This window comes from Cupressus sempervirens, chromosome 7 (genome assembly GCF_028749045.1).
Source record: "Cupressus sempervirens isolate cs-2001-9-10 chromosome 7, ASM2874904v1, whole genome shotgun sequence".
NCBI classification, from domain to species: Eukaryota; Viridiplantae; Streptophyta; class Pinopsida; order Cupressales; family Cupressaceae; genus Cupressus; species Cupressus sempervirens.
Genome location: NC_143124.1, coordinates 783,738,177 through 783,757,611, shown reverse-complemented (window position 1 = coordinate 783,757,611; position 19,435 = coordinate 783,738,177). Strand labels below are relative to the sequence as shown.

Genomic DNA, 19,435 nt, shown 5'->3' with positions numbered 1-19,435 from the left:
TGATGGTCTTATTATTTCCCAAATCTATCTACACCTCCTCCAAGACCTTAGGGATCCATTTTTGGGGGCCTCCTTTGGAATAGGTAAACCTCTTCCTTGAGGGATTTGGATCCATAAGCCTAAAGTATCTTTAGTCTTTCAATTATTTTCTTTTTCTTTTTGGTCATATCTTTCGATGGTCTTATTATTTCCCAAATCTATCTACACCTCCTCCAAGACCTTAGGGATCCATTTCTTGGGGGCCTCCTTTGGAATAGGTAAACCTCTTCCTTGAGGGATTTGGATCCATAAGCTTAAAGTATCTTTAGTCTTTCAATTATTTTCTTTTGCTTTGTGGTCGACCTACTTTTTTTGTCAATCTTGAAAACTAGTATATAAGGAGGTTGGGCCATTTTGCTTTCATACACTCAAACAATCTATCCACCATCTAGTGACCATGAAAAATAATATATACATACAAACTAATTTTTAATGGAAAATCTTTACATTTTAGTAGATTTTGGAATGTCTCAGGGTTGAAATTGGTGAATCTAAAGCTATTACATGATACTCAAATTTCCTTGAATTATTGTGGTAACTAGTTTTCCTCATTCACATCGCTAATCATCTTTTGTATTTCACATTGTAGTCCTCTCTATTCTCCTTCAATATCAGTTTGATATGATAATCGTAATGACCTCCTATTTTTCCAATGGTTATTAAATTTGAATTGAATGTGTTGGTCCATTTTGTACATGACTCCAATATTATGGACTTTTAATTGAATGAGTAGAGACCCATTTCACCCATAAAAATATATACAGTGTGACTGATATATTCGCTTAAAATCTAGATTCTTGTATTTACCATTAGGACTATAATTTGACAACCACTCCTACTTGTCATATGATTTTTTAGTGATGGGTGACTTATTTTAGTACCTTTCACTTTATGTTTTAAAAAAGAATCGATTGCCATTTAAAATAAATAAATTAACAAATTATTTTTTATTTCAAATATTTTATAATAATTAATATTAATTAGTAATATATGAAAGTATCTTTATAAATAATTTATAAATATAAATTAGTTATATATGTATATATAAAATTAAAATAAAAAATAAAGTTTTCATGTATGTTATTTTAAAAAGTTTTTTTAATACTATATATATAAATAAAAATCTATAACTATTAAATTAGAAGCATATATAATATAAAATTATATATATTTATCATACATATATATTATACATATTATAAAATCACATTAATATATATTATTAAATAAAATACTAAGTTGTTTATGACAAATATTGATAGTTTAAAGATATATTTATTTATCATATTGATAGTTTGATAAAGCTTTAGCCCATCAATCCCTAAGGTAGATAAAAACTTTTTAGCCTATCATAGATGGTTGAAAAGTGCACAAACAACTAGTATGACCATCAAATTATAGGCCTAATGACTATGGCCTATATGGGTTATGAGATTTCTTCGTATATCATAGAGTTTTAATTCAAACACCTATAAAATGATAGGAAATCTAGTAGAATGAAACAAATTTAATTGGTTTTAGCATGGCATGTGGATAAGTAACCCTAATTTTGGATTTTTTGGTAAGCTTATGGTATGAAAAAAAAAACTATATAACTTTAATAGCTTTGAATATATTTCTTTTGGCCATATCTTCCAATGGTCTTATTATTTCCCGAATCTATTTGCACCTTCTCCAAGACCTCAAGGATCCATTTTTTTGGGGCCTCCTCTAGAATAGGTAAACCTCTTCCCTAAGGGATTTGGATCCCTAAGCCTAAAGTATCTTGAGTCTTTCAATTATTCTCTTTTTCTCTATGGTTGACCTACTTTTTTTTCAATCTTGAAAACTATTATATAAGGAGGTTGGGGCATTTCATTTTCATACACTCAAACAATCTATCCACCATCAAGTGACCACAAAAAATAATATATATGTACACAGTATTTTTTAGTGGAAAATCTTTATAGTTTAGTAGATTTTGGGATGTCTCAAGGTTGAAATTGGTGAATCTAATGCTATTACATGATGCTCAAATCGCTTTGAATTATTGTTGTAACTACTTTTCCTCATTCACATAGCTAATCATCTTTTGTATTTCACATTGTAGTCCTCTCTATTCTCCTTCAAGATTAGTTTGGTATGATAATTGTAATGACCTCCTCTTTTTCCAATGGTTATTAAATTTCAATTGAACGTGTTGCTCCATTTCATACATGACTCCAATATTATGAACATTTAATTGAATGAGTAGAGGCCCATTTCACCCATAAAAAAATATACATAATGATTGATATATTCACTTAGAATAAGGATTCACTAGTACATTTGGGCTCATTTTTTGACCTTTATTGGTCAAAATTTTGACCCAATTTCTGACCAAACTTCAACCAAATTCGACCAACACATTGGTCAAAAATTTTCCAATTGAAAATTAGATCAACCTACTAGTTGGTCAAAATTTTGACCAATACATTGGTCGAAAAAAGTTGAAATTATGACCACATTTTCTTCCATTCATTGGTTGAACTTTCGACCAATGCTTGGTAGAAATCTTTAGGGCATTGGTTGAAATTTCGACCAATGCTTGGTGGAAAAGTACAGGGTATTGGTCAAAAATTTTTTGGTCAATATTTTGACCAACCAGTAGGTTGGTCAAATTTTGGACCAATACAGTGGTTGAAAAATGTTGGGATTGTTAGCGCATTTTCTGCCATTCATTGGTCAAACTTTCGACCAATGCTTGGTAGAAATCACCAATTCATTGGTTACAATTTTGACCAATGCTTGGTAGAAAAATACAGGGTATTGGTCAAAATTTCAACCAATGGTAGGTAGAAAACTACATGGCATTGGTCAAAATTTTTACCAATGCTTGGTGGAAAAGTACAGGGTATTGGTCAAAAATTTTTTGGTCAATATTTTGACCAACCAGTAGGTTGCTCAAATTTTGGACCAATACAGTGGTTGAAAAATGTTGGGATTGTTAGCGCATTTTTTGCCATTCATTGGTCAAACTTTCGACCAATGCTTGGTAGAAATCACCAATTCATTGGTTACAATTTTGACCAATGCTTGGTAGAAAAATACAGGGTATTGGTCAAAATTTCAACCAATGCTAGGTAGAAAACTACATGGCATTGGTCAAAATTTTTACCAATGCTTGGTAGAAAACTACATGGCATTTTATAAAACTACTAGTGAAATTTTGACCAATGCTTAGTCAAATTTTTTTTGTGGCTCACAGTTATTGAGGTCCACTTTAGCAATGGCCCTTCCTGTGAAATTGCCGTCTAAGACCTTTCTAATGAGATAATGTGTTATGAGCTCTTCATCAGTGGGATGGAATGTGAATCCAGGAGGCAGTTGTGCATCACCCATTATGAGCTCTTCATCAGTGGGATGGAATGTGAATCCAGGAGGTAGTTGTGCATCACCCATATGGGTGATGCACAACTGCCTCCTGGATTCACATTCCATCCCACTGATGAAGAGCTCATAACACATTATCTCATTAGAAAGGTCTAAGACGGCAATTTCACAGGAAGGGCCATTGCTAAAGTGGACCTCAACAACTGTGAACCTCAGTGAGGGTTCAATTCCCTCCTTTATTATTCACTATGCATATAATCCCATACACCCATTTGATCTCAAATGATGATATGTACTAAATGTTGAGTGTTTGTGCTGAGTGCTCTGAAACCATCCATTTCATGCCTTCATTTGTACACAATGTCTTTCTAGTTTCTTTCTACTCGCATGCCCATTTCATTTCATATGATCATCTAAAAATTGTGTCACTCTTTCAACTATTTCCTCTTGATTGATTGGACTTGCTAAGTTGGCTCACCAACTTGCCCCACTAAGTCGATTGTTCAAGTATGCTTGCCAAGTTGACTCTTTGAGTTTAATCATCAAGTCACCCCACCAAAGTACCTCATCAAGGTCAATCTTTAGGTCCACTCATCGAGTTTTCTCACCAAGTCATCTCACTCACCAACTTGCCCCACCAAGTTGCCACTTTAAGCCCACTCACCATGTTAGATCATCAAGCCGACTCCCCAAGTTAGCTCGCCAAGCTGACAATTGAAGTACACTCACCAAGTTGACTCTCTAAGTTCGCTCACCAAGTCCATCCCCTAAGCCAACTCTCTAGGTTAGCTCACCAAGTCACCCCCACTTTTCTCACCAACTCGCCACTTTAAGTCAACTCGCCATGTTAGCTCGCCAAGTGGACTCCCCTAGTCAGCTCACCAAGCCGATAATTCAAGTATGCTCACCAAGTCAACTCTTTATGTTCACTTACCAAGTCCACCCCCTAAGTCAACTCACCAAGTCACCTCCACCCAGTCACCTGAACGAGTTGACTCTTTAAGTCAGCTGACCAAGTTGGCTTACCCAGTGGTTTTACCACCTTACCTCGACAAGTTGGCTCGTTATGTGTGCTTGCCAAGTTGCCCCATTGAGTTGCTTCTCTAAGCCCACTCACCATGTCAAATCACTTGTTTGGCTCACCAAGTTGACTGTTCAAGTACGCTTTCCATGTGGGCTCGCCAGGTCACCCCACCAAGTCATGTCAACAAGTCAATTGTTCAAGTATACGTTCACCAAGTTGACTCTGAGTTCACTCATCAAGTCACCTCGCTGAGTTACCTCAACGAGTTGACTCCTTAAGTATGCTCACCAAGTTAGCTCTCCAAGTCATCTCACCAAGTTGACTCACCATCTTGTCTCACCAAGTGGGGCTCTCTACGTAGCCTCGCCAATCTACCCCACCAAGTTGCCTCTTTAAGGCCGCTGACAATGTCGGCTTGCTAGGTCTATTCCCAAAGTCGACTCACCGAGTCAACTGTTCAAGTATGCTCACCAAGTTGCCTCACCAAGTTGACTCTTTAAGTTCGCTCGCCATGTTAGCTCGCCGAGTCAGCTCACTAAGTCACCCCTCCAAGTCACTTGAAGCAAAGAAAAATTTGGTGTCATTCAAACTTACCATATTTAAAGGGATATAGTGGCTGAAAGTGCATATTAGATTCATGGCACTGAATATGATGGTTGGCAATTGCATATCAAACCCGTGTAGGCTAATATCATTCTTTCTGTTACAGATCATACTTCATATCATAACTTAAAGTGGTCATTTACTAGTCCCAAAGTGGTCTACATAAGCCTACAATAGCTAGCTAACATCTGGATGTCATACATGTTGATTATATGGCATTAAAACCTATGGATTGAATTGTTATAGTTTGATTTGTGACTGATAATAGGTCTATAATCTCTCTTTTCAGTCTTAGCAGTAAACAATAAACTCATATTTTGCCATATCATTTAGCTGTACATGTTTTGATTCATTGCATAGTCATTTCCTTTAATCATTTGTAATGTGTTATCATAAACAACCATCAAAGTGAGCTTATTCTCATGAAGAGGGAACATGAATACTAGAAATATCATTAGAACCATTTTCATTGGAGCTAATAAAACAAGCACATTAAGCTCTAAACCTTGTTTGTGTTCCTCAAGTTAAATGCTTGCAAAACCAACCTTCAATAACACCATTTTCAGGCTGCATATAAATGTCCATGGCACTGTCCTCACTGTCCTTACTAGCATAATCATTTTTTAAGGGTGGAGCTTACTTTTCATTTCATCCTCATGCGCACCTGCTTGCACCAAGGTGAACAGTGACACAACATTCCTCAACAAAATAAAAGCCTTGGATTACACATCTAGTAGATACTAAGTTTTAACTTTTTATTCTTTGATTGAAATTTTGCTTCAGTACCATTGTGACCTTTTCACACCTTCATAACTATTTTTGCTTCATGGCACTGTCCTCATTGTCCTTACCACCATAATCATTTTTCATGGGTGGAACTTTTCATTTCATCCTCATGTGCACATGCTTGCAATAGGGTGAATAGTGACACAACATTCCTAAATGAAATGAAAGCCTTTGAGTACACATCTAGTAGATACTAAGTTTTTACTTTTTATTCTTTGATTGAAATTTTGCTTCAGTACCATTGTGACCTTTTCACACCTTCATCCCAACGCAAATGAGGACCCTCTGTTTTGGCTTTCACAATGTGTACTCTATTAGTTTTAGTTGTAGCTTGGAAACATTTTGAAGTTTCAAGGGCCGTCAGATGGTAATCTTGAGCAAGTCAAGGCCCTGGTGGAAGGTATTTAGTTGAGATCAATTAGTTCAAATTTGATGTCAACTCAAAGGTATCCAGTTGAGAATCGAGATCAATTAGTTTAAAGCTGATCTCAAGTCAAAGGTAATAGTTAGGACAAGCCCATGAAGTTGGATGAGTATTGATAAGAGTTGAGTAAAACAAATATCACTTCAGGTCTGAACAAGTTGAGTTTTTTGACACTTAGTCAAGTTTCCACATCTAATATAGATGGAGCCAAAGAGGAGCTTGATTAATGCCCTCCTCTTGAGGCTCCAAACCCAAATTCATCACAATTTCCTCAGTCTTGATACAACAACCATACACTTGCAAATTTTGAACAACATTATGTGTTCAAGCATCATCATTGTTAGTATTCACTTAGTAAAAAAATCCCTTTATTCACAAATTCATTTCTTGTAAAGAGTGAACAAAGAAAGTAATAGTGGGTGACTGATGAACAAACATAGTGATGCTCTTAAACAATGTTGTATGGTAAATTTCAAAATGATATCTAGGATGTGACCAAGCCTCCTTCATGATGCTCCAGATTTTCCTATTCAAATATTGCCAATTTTTTTAATGCAAGGTAAATACCATTCAATCAACTTTGATTACTATATTATCCATTTTAAAAGCTTTGATCATTTGGAGGACAAGAAGTGGAGCTTCAATACCTATTTTTCTAGGACGAAGTACTTTTGTTGCTTCTATCAACAATTTAACACCTTATCAAAAGAACCACAAATGACATAGCCAATACAATATTCCAAGTCTCCTCTAAGATGTTCCTGATTTCTTTAACACCACGTGACTACCATTGGCATTGATTACCTTTTGTTAACATATTATCCATATTACAACTTTACTACTCTAAAATGACGTCTAATCAATACAAATTCAGAGCCAGTACTTTAAAATGAAGTTAAATCAGTCTAGGAGTAAATGCCAATACTTTAAAATGAAGTTAAATCAGTCTAGGAGTTAGAGTAGCAACACCCTGGAAAAAGATTCATGGGAAAACATATTAGCATTGATCTTTAGCTAACTCGTAATTTAGTGATTAGAATTGCATAATGTCTATCTTTATCCACACCCTCAATCACCTTTTTTTTCTCATCCACTAGTGGGAGTGGAATTTGTGATTAGGTAGAAACCAATTCCCATGTGATCTCCACATGCATTAATTTTTGTTAAAAATAGATAGGTAAAATAGCATAAAATTTTTTATATCGAAGTTCATACCTTGATTCTCCTCATCTTATTAGTAAATTTTAAATTGGCTTCGAAGACATCTGTTTGTGCCACAGCTTTTGTATTTGGCTCTTTATTGAGAATTTTATGTTTCACACATGAAAGAGAATGTAGCAATCTGACAATATCTTCATCGGTCAAATTCAATTGAGTCTTCACTTCTAAGTAACCTAGCCTTTCAGATGCATTGAATAGCAAGAATGTTGATGCCTGCATATCATAACCACAGAGTAAGTTACACAAGGAAAAAGAAGTGAATTCTAGATATATCAAGGAAATTGATACTGATAAATGTGATGTATTCACTTTGCATATTTATGGTTTCTATAACACATCAATTTTAGTTTTCCTTTAAACAGATAGCATAAGTAGAAAATGAATCAAATTATTAATGTATGGTCATTAACAATTAATGACATTAACTATTGCTTTAACTTATCCTAACCAACTAATTCTTAACTAGAAACTGGAAGAAGAAATTCCCAATAATGATCAGTAGGAAATGACCTATAATGCCATTTTATATGAATCAAGGAATCTAACTGTCAGCCAGTAATCAACCAAAAAGGCTGTTACCTAGTAAGTAGTAACAACAAGTTCCATAGGCTTAGGGTAAAACTTCCCATTAATATTACAAGTACCCAGAGATTATATCCATGTAAGCTTTCTATGCTTTGTCTTTGTCTGATAGAATTGCTTGAAAACCTCTATGCATCTTACCTACATTAAGTAGCAAAGGTCAAAATGTTAAACTGGTTCAAAAATTGGCAAATTTAAAAGGTATATTGTATACAAAATGGGCATACCATTTCGGCTGGCAGGTTAAGATCAAATGATTTGTAACTCGGCCAAAACCCAGTTATCAAAACTGTCATAGTCAAGTCTATGCCAGGATGTGCTTGAGAATTTTCATTAAGATAATTGTCAAAATGTACTTGGTTCTCCTTTTCTAATGTTAAATCTGTGACCTACATACAAGCACACAAATTTTTACACAATTTACAATTAGATTAACTTCATTGATAAGAATTAAAGTGAGTTTTTTATTTATGTATGATGCAGCATACCATTCCCTCCATTTTAGAAGTAAACTGACCACCACACTGTTACTTCAGCTTTGTCAATATGCTTCTTTCATGATCATCATTTGCACTTTTATCAAACAAAAGTCTCTGTGCAAGCTTCTTCCTGCAATTTTGACAAATATTAATTATATATCACAACACATAACAAGACAAAGTCCTAAATTTTAAAATAGCATTATATGGATGAAGATTGTCATTCATGTCATGAATTCTAGATGTGTAAAGTTGCATAGCTGCACACAAAGATAGCCTGAAAAGACTCTTTGTGTATGGTTTGCATTAATAAATATTCACATATACATAAATATTAATGCATACACAATAAGCTCAACTATCCTAAACTATCTATCAGAGTATGACATATAAATTCAGTGTCTTCCATCCATGAAGGACTATCAATAGAGACATGTTACTAAAAGAAAGAAAATAACACACTATTTTGCAAATGTTGATTTGTTCAAAAGAGAATAGCAATACATGTACTTATAAAAGAGGCACACTCATACAACCACAAGACAACCCACATATTGGCCACACTGTTTGACAAGAACCAATAATTAGCGAAACATTTACCAGTTCACTAACAAAAAATAGTAATATACCCATTGGATAGTTGATTAGTTTCTACACAATATAGTGTGTAATACTGATCAATAAAAAGTTTGTATTTTGAAACTTTGTCGGATTAAACTTAAAGATTTTTAAAAAAAATTTATTTGACCTACCAATTCTCTTATTTGTCAAATTGTGGACCTAAAATAAGCTAGCTTAGCTATCATACAATTACTATCATAATGAGCATAGAAGTGAAAATGAATTAGGGCCATTATTTCCTACATGTTGAAGATTGTTCTTGTTTCTTGGCTTGTTCATATGCAGCCTTAAAATGAATTAGGGAAATTATTAGCTATATGCATTATGAAAGTTAAAAAAAAGGATAATAGTGTAGACTTTATATTACTTGAGCTTCAACTCGGCGATGTTGCCTATCATGTTCTTTCTTTCTATCATCCCTTTCCTTGCGTAGTCACTCATATTTCCTGTGATGCTCTTCAATTTTATGTGCATTTGGTTCAACCTATGTGTACATATCAAATGATTATCATTCACCATCTCTAAATGTTTGTTACTATGCATATAGATTGTTCATTACCTTAACTAAAAAAATTGCAAATGCCTTGTTATCTTCTTTAAAACAATTGCAATTTCCTCATCATAATCAAGACTTGATGCTAGACGCAGATCCTTGGCAACTTCTTCCTAGTTACCAAGCATTGCTCTTGCCATTCCTCATGCTTTATGGCCTTTGGCAGAGTCTGGGTTAATCTATACTTGATAATTCCAAAAAATAGTCATTTAAATTTTTTTAAAGCAATTAAAACTAGATTAGTACAAAAAGAAATTGTACCATATATTAAGAATATGAAGTATGTAACTTGGACATACCAAAATAGAAAATGTATCATACTCTAATAAATAGAACTCTACTGTCATAAGCATTGGATTAGATTGTTTGAAGTAATAAAGGTGAACCAGCTAAATAATGGGCTAATAAAACATGCTTTATTTCTAGTGAGAAGCATTAAAAACTATATTAATGGTATGTTAGCCTGCACAACTAGATTCTGGGTCAGTTCAACCATGGAGATTCCCAGGGTCCTGTCAAATGGGTCATATGAGACAACCCTTCTATTCTACAAACCTCAATGGGTGGTCCACATTGACTGTCCAAGCAATTGCCTCCTCAAGGAATTCACATAGCAGATGCCTATGTACCAACTTTTGGTGCCTTCTACATTAAAGAAACCTATTTTAAAGATATTGCCTTGTACCAAGAAACCTTTTGGACAGAGAACTACCTATCAATTGAGTCAATCATTTCTTTTCAATTTGTATAATATGTTCTGTTGAAACACACATTAATTACCTCTTTTGGCTATTATAATTAGATGCCCCAATCTTTCGAGGGTGACCTTGATGGCAACCCCCCCTATGCTTGTTTGGGGCACAAACATAAGTGTTCAAGATGTCAATCAAGAAATTCAGTGCTTTGTGAGGAATTTTAGGGATGATCCTTCAAACCTTGAGGGGAAATACATGAGGCTCTTGGAATAGGTTCAAATTTGTCCCTGTTGGCTTCTTATGGTTACCATCTAGTCTCATTTCAAATTATTGGTTGAGCACATTTGCTTTTGTATTCACTTCATTTAGTTGATTTCTCATTTAGACAATGGAAGTCGAAGGAGATTCACTGAATCTTGATGCAATGAACATCTTTGAATATGATGAAGAAGTTTATGGCAAGATGGTTATATATCCTCTTGAAGTTCTCACCATTTTTGACATTGTATTGATGGATGTAGCTGTTCACCTCAAGCTTTTATGGGAGAAGCACATACAGTTGATTGAATTGTATTTTTGGAAAAATATGTTTTGTCAGTTACTATGATTTCATTTAATGACTTTGTTGTTTCAAATTTTTCTTATTTATGCACATAAATATGCCTCAGGCTTACATATAACTGCCATTGCATTCAGACAAGAATATTCAATCTTAGAGATACAGTTAACATGCAAGATCTGAATCCATCAGGTAGGCAATGATTTTTAAAGTTACGTCTTCATTGTTCAATGCTATTTGAAAAATATAATAAGGGGGTTTGGTTGTCTTTGAAATCTAGATATTGAGAAGATGGTTTCAATCAAAGGAATGATAATTCAGTGCAGCTCAATTATACTAGAAATCAAAGAAGCATTCTTTAGGTGCCTTGTTTGTGGATATGCTCCAACACCAATACCTGTTGATAGAGGTAATTCATTGGATTACAATTGAACTCTTAATATAATAGTTAATTGTGTCTTCATTGTATGTTATGTTTTTTTCTCAATTCTATTTTGCATAAACTATGGTGGAGAATCTATGGCTTTAAACAGATTCATGCTTATGAAAGTGATCTCATAAGCTTTTAGATTCTAGGATTTTGCAAATAATATCTTACTCCTTATTGTGACACGGCCACTATTGATCTGCTCTCTGTAACCTTAATTGGAACTAATAGGACACCGTACATGAGAACTTTCACACCAAATTTTATTCTTATATTCCATGAGAATCTTCTACCGAATTTTGTCAAATGTATTTCATGTTTTAAAAAAAAATCTCATATCTTTTCTTCACTACGTACAATGGTACTTGTTGTCTAAAAGCATTTTTGCTAGATTTGTATTCACATCCTATTTTATGCTTCAAATGCTCAAGTCAGATTGATGAACCTACACATTGTGCAAGGCCAAAATGTGCTGCTATGAATTCTTTGACATTGATGCATAACATATGCAGGTAGGAACTTGTTGATTTTAGTTTATGCATGATTTGAAGTTGCATTTTAAAGACTCTAAAGACAACTATATCCTTTTACTTTGTGGTTAGGTTTACTGATAAGTAGATTGTAAGGCTCCAAGAAATGCCTGATGCCATTAAAGAGGGGGGAATCCTACACACTGTTAGCTTGCTAATGCACAAAGAACTTGTTGATGCGGCCAAACCTGGTGATCAAATCGAGGTGTGTTTGATATTACATGATATATGAATTCTACACTCATTTTTATTGCCAAGTGTTAGCATTTGAAGGTTGACATTGGGTTTTTTTTGTAGGTTACTAGGATTTTTAGAGCTATGACAGTTAGAGTGGGACCAAACCAAAGGATTGTGAAATCTCTATTTAAAGCAAAGCTCTCAAGCCTATCTTAGTCCATTTAAGTTGGAAATGAGGACCTTAATGCTGTATTCTATGATTTCTAATTCTAATTTGTAAATCATTTGCTAGTGCAGACCTACATCGATTGCCTTCATCTGAAAAAGGTAGACAAGACAAGATTGCAAGCCGAAGATCCAATGTAACATGATACCAATAGTGATAGTTTTGCCTCTTTTCAAGAGGGTGATATATCACTAGCTAATTATGAAGCTAAGGTATAAACTCATACTTTTTACCTTTTGTATATAACATGAATTTTGCAAGCTCTAAAATTGAATTTTGACTGCCAATTTCCAAATTGAGAAGTTGAAAGAACTATCTCGCATGCCTGATATCTATGAGAGGCTAAGTAGGTCCTTAGCTTTGAGTATTTGGGAGCTAGAAGACTAAAGAAAGGGCTCTTGTGCTAGGTATCTTTCTTTGCATTCATGTTTGATTAATTGGTAATTTGTTGCATGTTCTTTGAACCATATGTTAACCATTATGCTTCTTAAACAACTTTTTGAGGGAACTACAGTTAAAATAGCTTTAGGCGCTAATTTTTGTGGTGATATCAACATCCTACTTGTTGGGGATCTAGGTACAAGTAAGTCTCAACTACTTTAGTATGTGCATAAGTTGGCTCCTCTAGGCATTTATACAAGTGGTTGTGGAAGCTCTGCGGTTGGTTTGACTACTTATGTATCAAAGGATCCTGAAACTAGTGAAATAGTAAGTTATTAATTCATTTTTTTTTATCATTGAGCTCTTTGGGATGCCTGCTCCCCTACTTCTACCTACCACTTTATTCTATATAAACTGCTTATTTCTTTGAACTCAACAGGTTCTAGACAGTGGAGCATTGGTAATGAGTGATAGGGGTATTTGTTGCATAGACGAGTTTGACAAGATGTCAGACAATGCTCATAGCATGTTACATGTGGTGTGATTTTTCTTCGATCTCTTCGAATTATGTGCTTTTACTGGTTTCTTGACTTCGTAATCTATGCTGTTGGTTGAATTGTATATCAATGTCTGGTCATTCCTTTGAAGTAGGTTATGGAACAACAAACAATGTCAACTGCAAAGGCTAGGATCATAGCATCTCTGAATGAAAGAACATCTGTTTTAGCTTGTTCCAATCCTAGTGGTTCACGCTACAACCCTAGATTATCAGTGATTGATAGTATCCAACTTCCTCCAACATTACTTTCTAGGTGGAGCATGTTTGGTTTTAGAATTCAAGCTAGAGAATTTATTTGTTGTCACTCAAGTATAAAAGAATCACAAAAAATGCATGGAGGTTTGATTTGATCTACCTAGTGCTTGAGAAAGCTGATGAACAAATGTATAGGCACCTTGCAAGGCATCTTGTTGCATTACATTATGATGAGCCAGAGGTAAGTTTTGATTTGGTCAATACTATGTAGTACTTAATGGGGTGTCCAATGACCTGATATTTTGATGTGAACTACATTATGATTCTAGGACCAAATGTTGGATGCATTTGACATCCCAACTCTCACTTTGTATATCACTTATGCAAGAAAACATATACATCCTAAGATATCTAATGAGGCAGTAGAAGATCTAATCCATGGTTATGTTGAAATGCATAGGAAGGGAAACTTCCTTGGTAGTAGCAAGAAGGTTAGCTCAATATATTCTCAAATTCAATTTCTGTATAGTATGCTTACAAGTTACACACATGAAAAAAGCAACAGTATATCTCATACTTCTATTGAAGAATGCATCTAGATGCAGGGCAATTCTCATGTTATGTTAACTTGTTCTCTTGAATGAATTGTATAGGTTATCATAATGACTCCATGCCAAATTGAAAGCTTAATAAGAATAAGTGAAGCCCTCGCCCACATCAGATTCTTTGAGTGGGTAAGAAAATCCTATGTAGACAAAAGTGGGTTACATTCCTGAATGTTTTAGAGCCAAATTGAGGAAATAAAAGGATATCTTACATTCCAATTCTACAGGTTGAAATGTGTGATGTGGTAGAATCATTCCAGCTTCTTGAAGTTGCACTTCAACAATCTACCACCGATCATTCAACTGGTAATCATTGTGCATCTTTGGCAATGAGGATTGTTAGTTCATTTAGTTCTATATTGAATGCATTATCATCACAAAATTAGTTAGCTTTGAAAGAACTATGTTAATTGGAAGCCACTAAATGCATTTGAGTGTCATGGTTACAGGGACCATTGACATGGATCTCATAAACATGGGAGTCTCAGCCAATGAAAGAATGAGACGAGCCAATCTTATTTCATCACTAAGGATTCTTATCATGGAAAGGATGCAAGCAGGGGGACCATCAACCCGTATTACCAAGGTAACATTATTTATACTACCCTAAATAGTGTTGAGAAAATTGTTGGTATGGCACGTAACCATATATGAATGAATGCAATCACACTTGATGGAAGAAATGTACAAATAGGGATCCAAGGAAGTTAGCCCGAATGATGTAAGTAACTCTTTGTTGTGGGTAAATTTCAAGCTATTTAAAACTTCATTTTCTTGGGGGAAATGAATACATTATGAGTTATGTTGTTCAATTTTAGATTCATAATGCAATTGGAAACCTTGTGAGTGAGGGGTTTGTTACAATTCATGGGGAAAATGTGAAGAGGACCTGAAAGAGTTTTGAGGATGATATTGCCCCTATAATAATTAGTAATGAAGTATCTGATAAGACTACAGTCAGTGTGTTGTGGCAAACTGTTTTAATATGCCCTGAGCTTCATGCTCTGTAGTACATCGATGGGTACTTTCTCTTGTAAAAAAATCTAGAAAATTGAAGGAATCCAAAGCCTGGGTGTACTATCTATGACAAAGACAACCACCGAGGTAATGATGGATATCTTATAATTCTTACTCAAATAAGGGGATGATAATTATAAATTATGAGAATCATTGGTGTTTTTTTCTATCAAGTTTTGGAGTGAGGAAAAAGTAATTGCAATTATAAAGGTATTTTTTTCAACCAATGTAATGGAAAAAGTTCATTTTAATGTTCACAATGGCGTTTGTCCTCTCCCTCTAGTTTCACGTGGTTACCTAAATATAAAGAGAATTAAATATAAAAAGAGAAATTTATTTTAATCTATATTTTAAATTAAATATAAAGAGGAAAAATTAGAATCTAATATTGATGTAGTAATGATTCTATGGTGGTGACTTCAACAATTGAGAATGCTAAATATCATTAGTGTAGTGCCTGTCCCTAGTTCGCATTTCTGTTATTTTTGTCGAACTCTTTTAGGCTAATTTTATGTTTAATGATTAGTAGTATTGTTTGGTGATTATCAGATATTGTCTTAGATTCAGTTGATTTTTACTCTATATTTCATATATGCATGATGATTATACAATGTTTTCAGATATTGATGGTTTATTATCACATGTTCTTTCTTATGGATACTTACCCCATACTGCATGTGTATGGTGTGCGTGTTTGTTTTCTTTATGTATGGTGTTTCTGATGTGGTTAAGGAAGGGAGTCGTAGTCACCTGCTAGTCGGGATCTACACGATGCACCACTTCCTGCCATTGTCTGTTTAGATTAGAATATTGTGTTTTTACATGCGTGGATTTTATGCAGGTTGCAGGTACCGGGTATCGACTTCCCTGAATTGCCAGGATGAGCATACCCTATCGCATTATCTCAATGGTAAGAGAGGGGAGATAAACTCTTAAGTCCAATTCCTAAACCCTTTAACCAATTGTCCTAATTGATAATTAGGACAAGTATCTGAGTTAAGCACCCTCCAAATGCATCAAATGATGTTATTTCGTGATTATAACCCTTTTGTTTGATTTAGTATGTATTTTTCTATGATGGGTTTTCGTATGTTGCTTTATGAGTCCTTGATGTATTTTATATTAATTAATTCTTATTAAAAAGATTAATTAATGATTTAATTTAATAGAAAATTATTATGATATTTTAATATTTAATTATATTTAATTAATTGAGAAATTAATTAAATAAAAAGAATTAAATTTGGAGATAAAAGTTTAAGGATAATTTAGAACATTATAATATTAATTTAATTTAATAATAATATATTTACAGTTCATTTTTAAATAAATGCTAAATATTATTATTTGAATTAATAAATATTATATCAATTAAGTTTCTAAAATAAATTAAAAAAAGTGAAAATATATTAATTATTAAAAGTTGTAAGATTGCATGATGCGAGCATGTGTTAAAAATAAAGAAATAAATTAAAAGATAAAATAAGAGGAAATAATAATGTTATTTTAGTTTCATAAAGTGCGCATGGGATTAAAAGTAATAAATATTAAAAATAGAAGTCAAGTGAAAAAATTAAATAAAGTTATTTAATGATTCATTTAATATGCATTAAAAAGATAAAGCAAAGATAATAAAAGTTAATTTTGGAGTTAACTCAGTTGAGCAAAGAGTCTTCTCGGGTGAACGCACAATTAGTGCCTCGATTTGAGGAGAAGACTCCTTATCACAACTTTGGGGGTTCATTTTTGGGGGACACGAATTTGGACAAGCAATTTGGGGACAAATTTGGGAGATGAATTTTGAGAGCAAAATTTTGGGCATGAATTTTAGAGACGAATTTGGATGCGACTTTTGGAGTCAAATCTTCTCAAAATTCTTGTGCGTTTGTGTATTAGCATTAGGTTCAGGTAGGGTCTTGTGTTTTGATCACTGATTGAATTATGCAATTTGATATTCCTGTCTACTCCGTGATTGTAAGAACTTGTCTGCTCGAATGTGTCATTTCTTCGTTCTGGATCATTTGCTATTCGATTTCATTTGTAAATCTAGATTAAAAAACTGTTTACGAACCTCATTCAACAATATTAAATCGGGATTTGAGTTTGAGTTAAAATGGAGTAGAGAGAATTAATTGGGGAGTGTTTTGAGATTAAAAAGAAAATTTTAGATTGGAAATTTAAAAAAAAAGTTGGTTGTAATTTTTTACCAGATTAATGTTGTAAAATAATTATAAAAATATATATACATTAAATTTTTTATGCGGGGAGGGTATTTAATTTGATTAAACTTTATTTATAGAAAGTATTAATTAAATAAAATACAGGATGATTGAATTATAAAAAAAATGTATATATATTTAAATGAAAATTTTAAAACAATATATATATACCTTTTTATACAATAAGTGATGGAGTTGTTTTTAATGTTTAAATTAAACATAAATTAATAAAAAAATTATACAAACAATAATAATAGTAAATAAATAAATAAATAAATAAATATATATATATATATATATATATATATATGAATCTCCTCACCTTTATGAATGGTCGACCTTGCTGCCTGCATGATCACAGGAGTACCTGCGATAGGTACAGCAGTGGGGCCCTTTTCATTATAAAGCGTAGGATTGAAAGTCATAAAGTTTTTAATTATTAAAATTTCATTATTATTATTAATAAATTTGTTAATAGTCTTTAATATTATTAATTTGAATTTAGTTTTTATTAAATCGCATACGTTATGTAAAGTATGTTAAAGTTTCATAAACCTTTATTACTACTTTAGTAAAGTAACGTTTCATAAAGTTTATTAATAATTTATCTTAAAGTAAGATATGTTTAGAGTTTTAGAAACTTTTATTATTATTTTAATTAAAGTAGTTTGTTAATAGTTTTATATAGATTTTAGTTATTATTTTAATTTATAATATTATTAATAATGAAGTTTATTAATAATTTATTAATATTAATTAATGAATTTAATAATTCTTATTTAATAAATTTAATAATAAATAAATATTATTAATTAAAGATTCTTTTTAAATAGTTGTATTCATTAATGACTAATTTGTAATGCTAAATATTAATTTATGTGAATGCGAACATAATTATTAATTGATTAATTAAAGATAATTTAATTAAGTTTAATTAATAATTGAAATTAATTTAATGGAATTAAAATTACTATTAATAATTAATTATATTGATTATCATTATTCTAATAAATTGTTATTTCTATAACTTAAGTAAATGAATGGTTATCTTCCAATTATTCTTTCAAGGAATTGATTTTTATAAAGAGGGTAACTTCATATATTTTTGAATCAAATAAATGGACGACTTGTAGACTTAACAGATAATTTGTAAGAGCAAATTATGAGACATATTTGATTGAAACCTTACTGAAAATTGAAAACCTTACTTTTAATTCAACAACATGTTTTCTAAATCAAACCAAAACTTTGATATTTTCTATGTCTGTCTATGTTCTTTTGGGGTTTTGGGGTTGACTTAGTGTTGGCCAATCTTAGGTTGTTACCAGAGGCTCGGGGGTTTGTGAATGTGAGGTTATGATGATTTTTTCTTGATCTTTTCAAACCAACCAAGGTAATGTGATAGTATGCTCTATGATGGATGTATTTACTGTTTGTTATTGCTTTCCAGTTCCTTGTGTGAAGCTGAGGTGTATGTATTGAGATACTTGACTTAACCATTTTTGAGTCATCGATTAGTTATATTTGATAACCATTTTTGAGTCTTGATCAGTTATACTTGGATTGCCTTCTAGTCGCTTTGAGAGGACTGAAGTGTTTGTTTTGATCTTGATGATGTCATGTCGTGACATGTTTTGACTTGACCATTTTGGAGTCTTCGATCAGTATTGTGATTTATTATTGGGATACTTTCTGGTTGCTCGTTGGAGAACCATTGGATATTGTGATTTATCATTGATGCCTTCAGTTGCTGATAGAGAATTGTTGTGATCATATGATTATTATTTGATGCTTATCAGTTGCTCATGAAGAACTGATGTAATTATTGTGGCTTATCTTTTATGATGCTTTTCAGTTGCTTGTATAGGACTGAGGTGATTTTATTATGATTCTCTGATTTGTGATTTCATGAGCCTAGGGTAGGTTATTTATGTGTAGTGTCGAGAAGTGGCTTGCAATGGGGATCGGGGCCCTAAGAGGCTGCCTGGAGTAACCCATTGTAAGTTGTTTTAATAAGTGAAAACATCTCACCTAAATACTGACTTAAATGAACCTAATAAGATAATTGTATGTTCTCTCCCATGCCTTGAGTGCTAGTATAGGCTAGGATGGGGTAGAGAGAATGCTTGGTTGCGACCTTGCATTCCATAGTATGCCTCATC

General features: G+C 33.0%; 2 pseudogenes; one reads left to right on the top strand and one right to left on the bottom strand.

Annotated features, from left to right (window-relative positions):
• LOC149549683 (cysteine-rich receptor-like protein kinase 19) overlaps nucleotides 1–8,530 on the bottom strand; it is a 40,945-nt pseudogene extending 32,415 nt beyond the window's left edge.
• A 1,983-nt stretch (nucleotides 8,531–10,513) lies between these two features.
• On the top strand, nucleotides 10,514–14,930 carry LOC149549682 (DNA replication licensing factor MCM4-like; annotated as a pseudogene).
• The last annotated feature ends 4,505 nt before the right edge of the window (nucleotides 14,931–19,435 follow it).